The 11,940-nt window shown below is 36.6% G+C and overlaps 1 protein-coding gene across 2 annotated transcripts in view; it reads left to right on the forward strand.

Annotated features, from left to right (window-relative positions):
* The window catches only part of LOC135688528 (epithelial sodium channel subunit alpha), a 33,462-nt gene extending 22,219 nt beyond the window's left edge, over positions 1-11,243 (forward strand). The window contains exon 14 of one of the 2 annotated variants that reach the window (XM_065205424.2): positions 9,993-11,243. The gene's annotated coding sequence lies outside the window, so the exon portion shown is untranslated. Of the gene's footprint in view, positions 1-453; positions 1,125-9,992 lie in introns of those variants that run through there. The other variant, XM_089110983.1, reaches the window with a different exon arrangement.
* Positions 11,244-11,940: the final 697 nt, after the last annotated feature.

Genomic DNA, 11,940 nt, shown 5'->3' on the forward strand with positions numbered 1-11,940 from the left:
GTTTTGTAATTCAAGGAAAATGGATTTGCTGTATTGCTCGCTTAACGAGAACAATTTCAAATGATTTTATGCTTAATTTGATGAAATTACACCCGTCGCTTACTAGTAGATCCCCGCCGCGAACGACGAATTACCACCTCTTTTCTTGGTTTTGTACTGAAAGGAAGCTGGATTGTTACCGTAGATTGTGCCTGCATCATTTTCGGAATTGTAAATTTATCATTCTAGAAACCATTTCAAATGACTTTATGCTTAATTTGATGAAATTATACTAAAAACCGGTTGCTGAAAGGAGTCGCTAGACCCGCCACGAACGTGTTTCTCTGAATTTTTTACCTCTTGCGTACATTTCTGCCTAAAAGAATATGGATTGGCTGTATATCGATTTCTTTGAAACGTGCTTTCATTAACCATGGAATAACATCTTCATTATTCTTTTTGTTCTTCATTTAGATCAAAGATCGTTTCAAGCAATAATTATGACGCAGACGTGATTCTCGGACCTTCGAAACGAAATTGATGGCATTTATGCTGGCGTTAAATCAAATGATGAAACAAGAAAAAACTTGACTGTGGAGAAAAGGACTAAAGTTATATAGATCAGCTGTTGTCCGTAAATTGTCTTTTGTTAATTTTTTGTTAGCGTAAGATTCCTTTCTGATGCACGAAACTTCGCTGTTTTTTATCTTTCTATTTCTTAACTGCTTTGTTCCTGCAATGTTTCAAAAGCTAATTGTGACGAAGATGTGATATGTGGACCTCAAATGTATAGAACTGCATAATAACTCTATAACTCTTTGGAGTTTAGAAGAGGAGTCATTAATTCCTTTATGAATCAGCATAAATATTTAGGAATTTTGATTCTTAAGAAATTTTTAGATGATATATATCTAAACGAGCACCATGGACCAATAACGGCTAACAGGAATTTATTGTTGGAAAACTTTAATGTTTGATTCAAAATAAACAGAGGAAGTTTAAAGGTGGCCCAAAATTATACCTTAAAACAGCATCACAAGTGAACAAGAATTGAACGAAATGCTATGATAAAGATATTCACGTTGGATTCAAAATGAACATTACAGCTTTAAGAATGGCCTTAGAAGCCCCTATAAGTCGACGAGGGCTAAGAGTGTATGATTGGAAAACTTAAAAATTTTATTCTGACTAAATAGGAGAAATTCTAGGATTAACCCATGAAAATTTTGTCCTTCAAGGAAAATGGATTTGCTGTATTGGTCGCTTAATAACACCGTATTCAAATGGTTTTTGGCTTAATTTGATGAAATTACACTAAAAACCGGTCGCTTACTGCTAGACCCCTGCCGCTAACGGCGAATTTCTACCTCATTTCGTGGTTTTGTGCTGAAAGGAAGCTGGATTGTTACGGTAGATTGTGCCTGCATCATTTTCGGAATTGTAAATTAATCATTCTAGAAACCATTTTAAATGACTTTCTGCTTATTTGGGTGAAGTTACACTAAAAACCGGTTGCTAAAAGGAGTCGTTAGACCCGCCGCGAACGTGTTTCTATTGCTAATTGATAATCTTAATAATCGAGGAACTACTCATTGGGTTGATTCCATTTCTATGGTTGATTCTATTAGGAATTTCGCAAGTATCGGTATCTGGAGCCAGCAAGTAATTAAGTTTGGGTTTACTTTTCTAAAAGGATTTACTGAATTACAATCAGGGTAATAAAGCATTATCTTCCTACACGAAAGAAGCTCTTATCTCAATTGGGTTGTTGCTGCAAGTAAATAATACTTTGTCCTCGAGCAATTATTTCCTGCTCTTGCCAATAGTATATGCTACTCACAGTAGGCGTGACTATGGATTGGATTAATTATGTTTGTCTTTTGTCATGTTTAGAATGTGCTTGCCTGCTTGCTGTATGATATTACACTTTTTGCTTGCATTCCTTATAAAATTGGAAGAATGTAGGAGGGCATTGTTTTTTTTATTCTCATTTTCAGGATAGATTCAATTTTAATTTTATTTGTCAGAGGAGTAAACAGATGAGTAAAGTTGGGAAGTCTTACCATGAAATTTTATGGAAAATTAAAACAGGAGACTTAGGGGGTAACCCATTAAAATATCTAAACGAGGAACACGAATAGACCTGGGCTGCAAATGTTTTGAAGCAACTTTCAATTAACGGAAGACTAGCTCCCCTACGAAGCCCGCTTCGCGGGCTTGCCAGTGACCCTACGGTAGAGTACATAGATTAGCCTCGGAAAAGACAAGAATTTTCTTAATACCCCCTATGAATGATAGTAAAATTAGCCTCGGCAAAGACAAGAATTCTTTCGAAACCCCCAATGAGTATGCAGATTAGCCTCGGAAAAGACAAGAGGTGTATCAACCTCGATTTGAAAAAAATTGGCTCCGCACAGGTCACGTGATAAAAAATTACTCGCACTCCTGTGACTATCGCTAGGAAGGGGGGAGCCTCTACCCCTTCTCTATCTCAGGCGACCCCCTGACTAGCGATAGTCACAGGAGTGCGAGTAATTTTTTATCACGTGACCTGTGCGGAGCCAATTTTTTTCAAATCGAGGTTGATACACCTCTTGTCTTTTCCGAGGCTAATCTGCATACTCATTGGGGGTTTCGAAAGAATTCTTGTCTTTGCCGAGGCTAATTTTACTATCATTCATAGGGGGTATTAAGAAAATTCTTGTCTTTTCCGAGGCTAATCTATGTACTCTACCGTAGGGTCACTGGCAAGCCCGCGAAGCGGGCTTCGTAGGGGAGCTAGTCTACTATAACTAATATGTGAATATGCAAATGAGCTAAAAACGCTGATATTGCTGCTGATCGCCATTGTTTTGCGAGCAGTATCTCCTCTCACGCCGCTGGTCCTATTTTGCTCAATTTTTACGGGTTGGTCCACTAGGGGTTCTAATATTACATGGCGAGCTTCGTTTTTCGATTTCTGCCTTGGTTTTTTCGATATATAACATTTTTCTTCGTTATCGCGTTGCCATTGTACATCGCTTCTCATTCGTATAGATTTTATGGAAGAACCCTTTGTCAACGTTTTACAACAGCTTTCCGCAATCCGCAATATAATATTTTTTGTTATCGCGTTGCCATTGTCCATCGCTGCTCATTTATGGAAATTCTATGGGAGAACCTTTGTCAACGTTTTTCAACAGGCTTTCGCAATTAGTTCAGAAGTTTTATAGGGCTCATTCATATCTTTTCAGAAAGTTTTCAAAACATTTTTCTCTCTCTCTCTTCAGCAGCGATATCTATGCTCCGACGCCAGTTGAAAAGTACGGAGAGGTGGCAAGGGTAATCAAATAAAGACTCATAAGAAAAATTCTGCACGAAAACTCTTTTCTTTTGCGAAAAGCTTGGCCGCATTTTCGAGCATACCCACATGTAACCAATATTAAACGAGCCCCACAAGGGCTAAAAGAAATGTAGTGATAAAAAACTTAATCATTGAAATCAGAAAAAACAGTAGAGCTTGAGGGGGTAACCCGTGAAAATACATAAACGAGAACAGCGAATAGACCGGGGCTCGCAAAATGTATTTAAGCAAGTTTCAAACTTGCCTCGATATTGCAACCGTAATACATTAAATCTGTATGCACATTTCAGTGAACGGGAGACTAGCTCCCCTAAGAGCCCCGCTACGCGCGCACCCGATAGCCGCGGCAAGATTTACAAATACCGTAAATCCGCGAAATAACCCTACTCGAGTAAGCCCCCACCCTAGAACTAAAAATTTCAATAAGCCCCCACTGCTACCGTTAATTCTAGAATTGGACCGACCCCCTTATTTTGATGAATTTTTGCCATCTGAGGTTTCCTTTGGCATTTTCTTGAATTGCCACAAAAACTCATACTTTTGGTAATAATTAATTAAAAGCTCATAAAGAAATTCCTACTAAAGTAAAAGAGATCTTTTAATAATTTCTTTTTAATGTCTACAATAATTTTATAAGCCCCTCCCCTCGTATAAGCCCCTTCCCTCGAATAAGCCCCCATCCAAAAATATCAAAAATAAATAAGCCCCCAGGGGGCTAATTCGAGGGGGGCTTATGCAAGGGGGGCTTACTTAGGTGGTAAACCATTAAAATATTTAAACGAAGAACACGAATAGACCTGGGCTTGCAAATGTTTTGAAGCAACTTTCAATTAACGGAAGACTAGCTCCCCTACGAAGCCCGCTACGCGGGCTTGCCAGTGGCCCTACGGCAGGGTACATAGATTAGCCTCGGAAAAGACAAGAGGTGTATTAACCTCGATTTGAAAACAATTGGCTCCGCACAGGTCACGTGATCAAAAAAATTGCTTGCACTCTTGTGCGCATTAAATTCGCACTCCTGTGACTATCGCTAGGAAGGGGGGAGCCTTAAATAGAAAGGGGGTAGAGGCTCCCCCCTTCCTAGCGATAGTCACAGGAGTGCGAATTTAATGCGCACAAGAGTGCAAGCAATTTTTTTGATCACGTGACCTGTGCGGAGCCAATTGTTTTCAAATCGAGGTTAATACACCTCTTGTCTTTTCCGAGGCTAATCTATGTACCCTGCCGTAGGGCCACTGGCAAGCCCGCGTAGCGGGCTTCGTAGGGGAGCTTTCTATCTGTTCTATTATACATTTCTTTGTTTTCTTAAGCCTGATTTACACGAGACGAATTTTTCGCGTGAAGCGAATTTTTTAGCTGCGAATTTTTCTCTCAAATTCGAAGTTCAGTTTACACTGGCAAAAATTTTTATGCAAATTCGCTGTGAATATTACATTATTAAAAAAGCGAGCAAAACAGCAAAAAGCGATACTGGATTAGAAAATTTATTCAGGACGTCTTCAGAAGGGGGAATTCCATCTTTCGGTAAGAGAGATTTACGTTTACATTTATAAGACCAGGATAACTTCTTCAAATACTTTCAAAGGTCGCCATCGAAGCTTGCAAGAGCATGCGAGATCCTGTTAGTGCATCTGCTTAGAACTGTTGCTGTTGAGCAGGCCAATAAGCAACCAACAGTTAAGCAATTTGAAGAAATTCTTGCCTATTCTTTTTATTTCTGACATATTGGTAGAACGATGAAACTTTCAAGCCAGTTTTCATCAATTTGAACTTCAAATGTTTGAATAATAATCTGCTATGAATCCACTTACATGGATTGTGTGCGAGGAACAGGAAATGAATAATTACCAACAAATAAAATATTGACGTTTTAAAGGCGAGAGTGTTTGAGAAGAAGAATACGGAAAGACGTAGGCAATCTGAAACCAAAACAGAAGTCAGGTGTCTTCAAATGCTGTTCTGATTGGTTTATTTTACAAGGCGAAAAAATTCGCAACGAAAAAGTAGGAATGGTTTCTACTTTTCTAATCTCTTCTTCTGCGCATATTTTTCGCGGCGAAAAATTCGCTTCGCACGAAAAAATTCGTCTCGTGTAAATCAGGCTTTAGTTTTGCTCTTTGTTTGTTTTTTTTATCTTTTATGGCATCTGCTTTCATTTGTTTAACTTCGCTTTATCTTGTTTTGCTTTAATTTGCTCATTTTTGCTCTGTTTTGGTTTATATTTCACTTTTGTTTCTTGATCTTTTTTGCCTTGATTTACTTTTTTACTTTATAAAGTTTTTTGTCTTTCGTAAATTTTACTTTGCTTTTCTTTGTCGATGTTTGTAAATTTTACTTTGCTTAAATCGACCAATAAGTATCCTGAAAATTTTTTCTCTTTACAAAGAAACCTGAAATGTCCAAAAACCAGGCCTAGAGCACCTAGACATCTATTAGCTAAGTTATGCTAAATTATGCAAAATTAACTAATTACAGTCAGGCTGTTACACTTCAGTTTCCTTAACGGAATGCTTTCTCCAATAAATGCTAATGATAAATAAAACTCAAAATTTGTTTATAGTTTTTACTAAAGCGTCTTGTAGACTTTCACTTGATCTTAACGGGATTATTTCAATTTGTGATCCTAAAATTAAGGTAAGGACTTTATTTGATAAGAAAACACAACTTCGAGCAACTATTTTCATTTTGAAAATTTTATCCATAGTTTTCTAGAAAATTCATAACATGTTTCTTATAATGAAAGATAGTACCATAACTTCGTATTATCAGTTTCTGAAACTAGAACACTATCAATCAATTTTTGCAGATGCCTATTAGTCGTAGTTGTATTCAGAGTTTTGAACAAAATGTTACCACTCTAAGATTCACCACGTTTAATGCAGTCACCAGACAACAACTTGCATTATAAAATCTACCAAAATAGACAAACTGACGTTTTCAAATCGGATGTTGTGCAGCAGATGCGTGGCGTTTAATCTCTTCGAACAGGCGCTGCATCTGCGGAGGATTAATGTAAAATTGACAGCTAATTTGTGTCGTTTGATATCAACTCGGGATGTTAACGCAACAAAGTTTCGCCAAGGTTGGTTCTGGGCGGCAAGGAGTGAAGAATTTCCATAAAAGAAACCAATTTCCTGCAAAGGTTGTTGGTTTGCAACAATACTAGCTGCAAGGAAGATTTTCGGCAGCCATATTACCAGAGCCATAAAACAAACATTATAAGCGCAGCCTAAATCAAAGTGCCATGCATTCATCTTGTAAGTGTTATGATTTTTAACGATAGAATGCTTTTTCTAAAGACCGTTTTTTATCGTTACGTCTATGAAGCTTGTTATTTGATATGTTTTGAGATATTTACTCGAGAGGAGCCTACATTGCGGGAATATTAAGGCGTGTCATGACCTAATCGAAGACACTGTGTTCCTCGCTACATCGTTACTTGCTGCCACTGTTGTTGGTTGTGTTCGCTTGTGCTCGCTCATGCTAGCTTGCGTTTACTTATACTTGCTTTTGTTTGCTCTTGGGTGGAGCAGCCATTTTAGCTCATTACAGCAGCAAACATTATTAGAAATCAAAATATTCATATATTCGATGTGTTGTATTTGTATTCGTATATGCCAGGTGATACCGTTTTCGTAAGTGAGAATGAGCTGAGAATTGCAAACTTTCCTGGAATTTAAACGATCTATCATTTTATGTTTGCCTGACCTTCAGCGGCCATTATTGATAGATAATTTTTGATACAATAGGGCAAAGGACGAGGCAATGACCTTAAGACATTGCCAGTATAAAGGTGCTTCTTAAGACATGACCAGAAGCATCTTTATACTGGCAATTTTGGTTTTGTTACATTTTGAAGGTTTTTGAAATTGTAATAAAAGCACCCTTTTTGCTTATCCTCCCACTATTTCCATTAATTAAAGAGCTCTGTCATCCTTCGTAGAAATATAGTGTTAAAATATAGCGTTAGTGTAAGGAGGTGAATGGTCATGTACGATGATTCTCTTAGAGATATTTGCTTTTTCTTGACTTTTCCTAATGACAATGCAACTTTAGTTCACAGGGTAGGCGAGAAACTCAACAGTTCTCCACGTGCAGAAGGAAAGTGTTTGCGGTAATCGCACCTATATCCATACCTTCATGGCCATATAATATTGCCAAATATCATAGTTAGTGGCCAACCAAACGTTCACTTTTCGACAGCTTACATTCTGATTACAATGAATAATGATTTGAATGCTAGGTTAGAAAATCCTTGGGGGTACCATTATTTGGGTTTTGAGATACGGAGATGTGCCATTATTTAGGGGGTAGCGTTTTTCTGAAAAGTACAGAATTATCGGTATCTGTTTTTAAAATATGTGTGGAATTGTGAGTACTGTTTGAAAGAACATGTAGAATTTTTGATACCATTTTTGGAAAATATTGCAAAATTGTTAGAAGGAAAATTTAGCATTAACAAAAAGAAATTGTCCAGTTAGAAATGAAAGCATTAGAAACACCAAAAAGGTTTAAATTTCTAACTTTCAAGGTTATATCATAAGAGGCTAGTAGATTCCTTTTGTTTGTGGATAATAAATTTGAATTTTGAATCAATGGTATTCCTCATGATATTCTCTAAGAACCATGGTGCCCATGAAAGAGTACGAATCGGAAAATGTTTTTCCGACGGGTATAGCGAATCTGGATAGGGAAAATGTTTAGCTGGATGTTAAAGTGGCAAGAGAGTGTTCCCTGACTCTAGGTGACTTGTGATTCGTTAGTTCTGTCAAAAAACTCCTCCATGTGTATGACACGAGTTTAATTGGATTATCCTATTCGAATTCACTAGTTTGTCCGTTTTTCCTAGCCTGTTCTTGTCAGATGATTAATTCAGGAGCGTCGCCAATGAAGGTTATGGGGCTCTGTACCCCCCAGCATTTTGTCCATAGGCACATAAAGGACTTGTGCCAGGAAAAAAGAAATTTTTCCAACCCTGTGGTATAATTTTAGGCTTTTTTAAACCATTGTCGTTTTATCTTGTTGTATCGTATTAACCATTCTGTAGCAGTTGAACTTCTAAAGTATGCCACTTATTATAAATTTTTGATAGAAACGCAAAAAAGCAGCATATCAGATTGTTTATCTTATGACCATACCCTAAACGAGTAAGACACGCCCTTTTGTCAGCAAAAATCATTTTTGCACCCCTCCAAGAATTTTTTTGCTTCGCCCCTGATTAATTTCATCCCTAAACTAACGAGCTTCCCTGGGTGCGTATTTTCTTAATTAAGATACAGTTATATTTAGTTACAAAAATCTAGGCCAGTTTAAATTTTTAGAAGTAAATTTCATTTAAGGCAAAAAAGATTGAAATATAAAGCAATTTTATTGGCTACTTTTTGATATAAAGCCGTGATCTGCCACACCGAAGTATGAAGATTTCTCTGACACTTTGCAACAGACCGACAAACATTAATTGTCAGCAGTAATTTTCATAAAGTTTAAAGATAGAATGCTACTTATAGGCAACCAATAGATGGGGAGACGGGCAAAGCGGAAGGTATGTCATTTAAAATAAGCGATTGATTATTGAAAACTGAAATAATACGAATGTGAAACTCTCCCTGGGATAAAAAATACATTTGGGAACATTGAGTAGCCGAACTCTGAAGGATTTGATACACTAAATTTGATACATTTGCAACAAAAAATACTGGCCAACCTTTAAGGTCAATGACCAAAAGATCAATAAGCCGGGGCGCGGGGATCTTAACAAGAGTGGGGTGGGTTGGGAAAATGTTCAAAACTTATTGTGCGGGGTCCGTTTATAAGGCACCTAAGATTAGAATCTGACTGTTTAGATACATGCTTATTAGCAAAAATTCCTACTAAGCAACTCAATTCGTCAGCTTCAATTTTTACGCTAGTAATAATCATAAAATCAAAGCCATCTTCACTCGAAATGCATTTCATCGTTACTTTTAGTTATTTTTTTGAATCTTTCAATATATTTTTTTCATTGATTGTTTCTACTTTTTCACTTAGCTTGTGTTCATTATTTTAACACTTTGTCAATAGTCCCTCTCTATATTAACGATTGCACAATTTTATATCATTTGGTTCTACAAAAATGGTAAAATGAAAATTTATTTTTTTATGCAGCAGAGATAATGGGTTGCTTAAAGAAGTCGTTGAAGACGGAAAGATTTGCTAGAGCATCGTAGCTTTAATCATGTACAGGGGGCCAAAGTAGCAAAAATCTATTTTGGCGTGGAGAATCAAGGTTTTAGAAAGGGAAAGTTTTTTATCGGGTCAAGCGTAGCAATGTATGTTTATCTAAAGACACCTGTGTGGTAGAAAAAAATCAATTGACATCAGTTTTCCAACCACTTGAAAATAAATTAAAACACGATGAATGGCATTTTAAATTCATCAAATATCAAACTATGTCCCTTCTGCCTCCTTTCCATGGTGCTTATTGGTGTGGAAGACTATGAATGAGTAAGAAAATAAATTAAGAAAATTTATGCTACAAAAAAAGTAGAAAATCGTTATGGAAAAGAAATTCTTTGCAGATAGAATTAATTTGCTTTCTTGTATTACTATTATCATTATTATTATTATTATCAAAGCCAGGGCTTATTCTAGGAACTATTAACTTCAAGCACATCGTATGTTTCTCTTTAAGACCAGAGCACAATCCGCACTGCATTGATAATGATTGGCAAAAATGAACACTGTAAAACAGCTACGGACATCAAGGACTGGTTCGAAGATTCACCAGATGGTAGAATTGAGGTAAATGACTTTGAACAGGTTCATAAAAGTGGAGACAGCAGAAAAGGCGAAACATTCGACGTGAAACTCCAGAGATCTCTGTCGCAGTCCACTGGTATCTTAGTCATCTGCTCAGAAGAGTTGAAAAGTTGCATAGATAATAAATCCGTTGTTGATATAACCGTTAATGGGGTGAAAGTTTCTCTTAATGGTGAGTTGGTGCTCAATTTCCTGGAAGAGGGGGACAACAAGTCGAAAGTAATCCCCCTGTTAGGAACAAGAGAACATCTACCAACTTGCCTGGAAAATAACACGTGTTATATTGAAATACCTGGTGATAACATAAATGAAGATCGTTTGGAGATGATATGCACTGAAATAAGAGGAAAGCTCGAGGAATTCCACTCCAAGAAGAAATGAACAGTGGACGGCTGACAAATGCAATTTCAAATTATGAATAATACAAAAATTAATCTGTTGCCGCATACGTTCATTGCCTACTTTGAGAAGATTGATTAAACGTTAGAAACATAGGAAGAAATTGTATGTAGTACTTTGGTAAATGCCAAGGGTTCAGCCTTGAAGTAAAATTTTTGTTGCAATGGCAACCCCTGCATCTAGCTTTTGCAAACAAATTATGAAAGAAGATTTTTTTACTAACAAATTTATCGAACTATAATGTTGAAATAAATTCTTGCACTTTTGGGTGCATGTTATGTTTGAATAAGTCATTTTACCGTCTGAATTGAAACGGTCTCATGAACCATAAAATTGTATAAGCGATTGTACAATAAAATTATAGAATGGACATTCTCCAACAATAGCGAAATATTATACATGCCACTGTGGTGATGTGCCATGAAAAGAAAAAGGAGCCCAGGTAAGAGGCTATTTACAAGGGGGCTCAGCCCCTTTGAACACCCCCCCCCCAGATCTACACCCCACAAATATTCATCGAACGTAGTCTACTTAGAGAACAGGAGAGAGTATAGCCATTTCCTTGAGAATGTTCTAGAATCACTCTTTCTTCTTGATTAAAGTAGGCTTATGTTTTTCTGGTAGTTTAAGCTGTAGTTTAAGAATTTCTAAATAAATCATAGATATACATTTAAAATTAGAAGCGCATTACATTTAAAATTTATTCATCAATTTATTAATGACATTATACTTTTTTGCATTTCTTTCATGCACTCTTGTCAGCTAAATATATTGATCCAACTATCCTAGATGTCTCTATTCGTCCGTGAGTCGTTTTCATTCACAAAGATGAATCGTTTTCATTCAAACAGTTACAGTAAAGTAAAAGATAGAAAAGTGTGCAAAAAAATCCAAATTATTTTTGCATATTTCCAGGGATTCTGTCAATTTTCAAGTAGCATATACCAACCGCTTAAACCCGGGATATTTCAAGACCTTCTAGACATTGGTCCGGACTTTTCGTTGAAGCGGTATCATAAATGAGAGTGACCTTAACGCAGTTTCCGATCTTATTGCAGCTGAAAAGTTTTGCTTATTCTTCAAGCTCAATTTAAAATGAACATGCAAATGGCCAAAGGCAAGATAATTTTTGTATTGTTTTTAAAAAAACAGTTTTGAAAAATTATTTTTTGAAATGTAGATAAGTGTCTGTCTTTAAGTTGAAACAGAATGTCGTGAAGCTAGACTGAAATTTTATAGGTCCAGGTAAGGCATTAAAGCACTTTGCAGCGGCATCTTCAAAAGTATCTGCTATTAGTGATAGCCTTATACGAGTTTCATTACTACTTTGCAGTAGTCTGTTACAAGTTTGCAGCTCGAGTTTATTAATTGTAGGCCAGTTAGTGCTGTGAATTGCCTTGAAGGTTAGTTTTAATAGATTG

The sequence above is a fragment of the Rhopilema esculentum genome, chromosome 10, assembly GCF_057945365.1.
Source record: "Rhopilema esculentum isolate cy_ngs chromosome 10, ASM5794536v1, whole genome shotgun sequence".
NCBI classification, from domain to species: Eukaryota; Metazoa; Cnidaria; class Scyphozoa; order Rhizostomeae; family Rhizostomatidae; genus Rhopilema; species Rhopilema esculentum.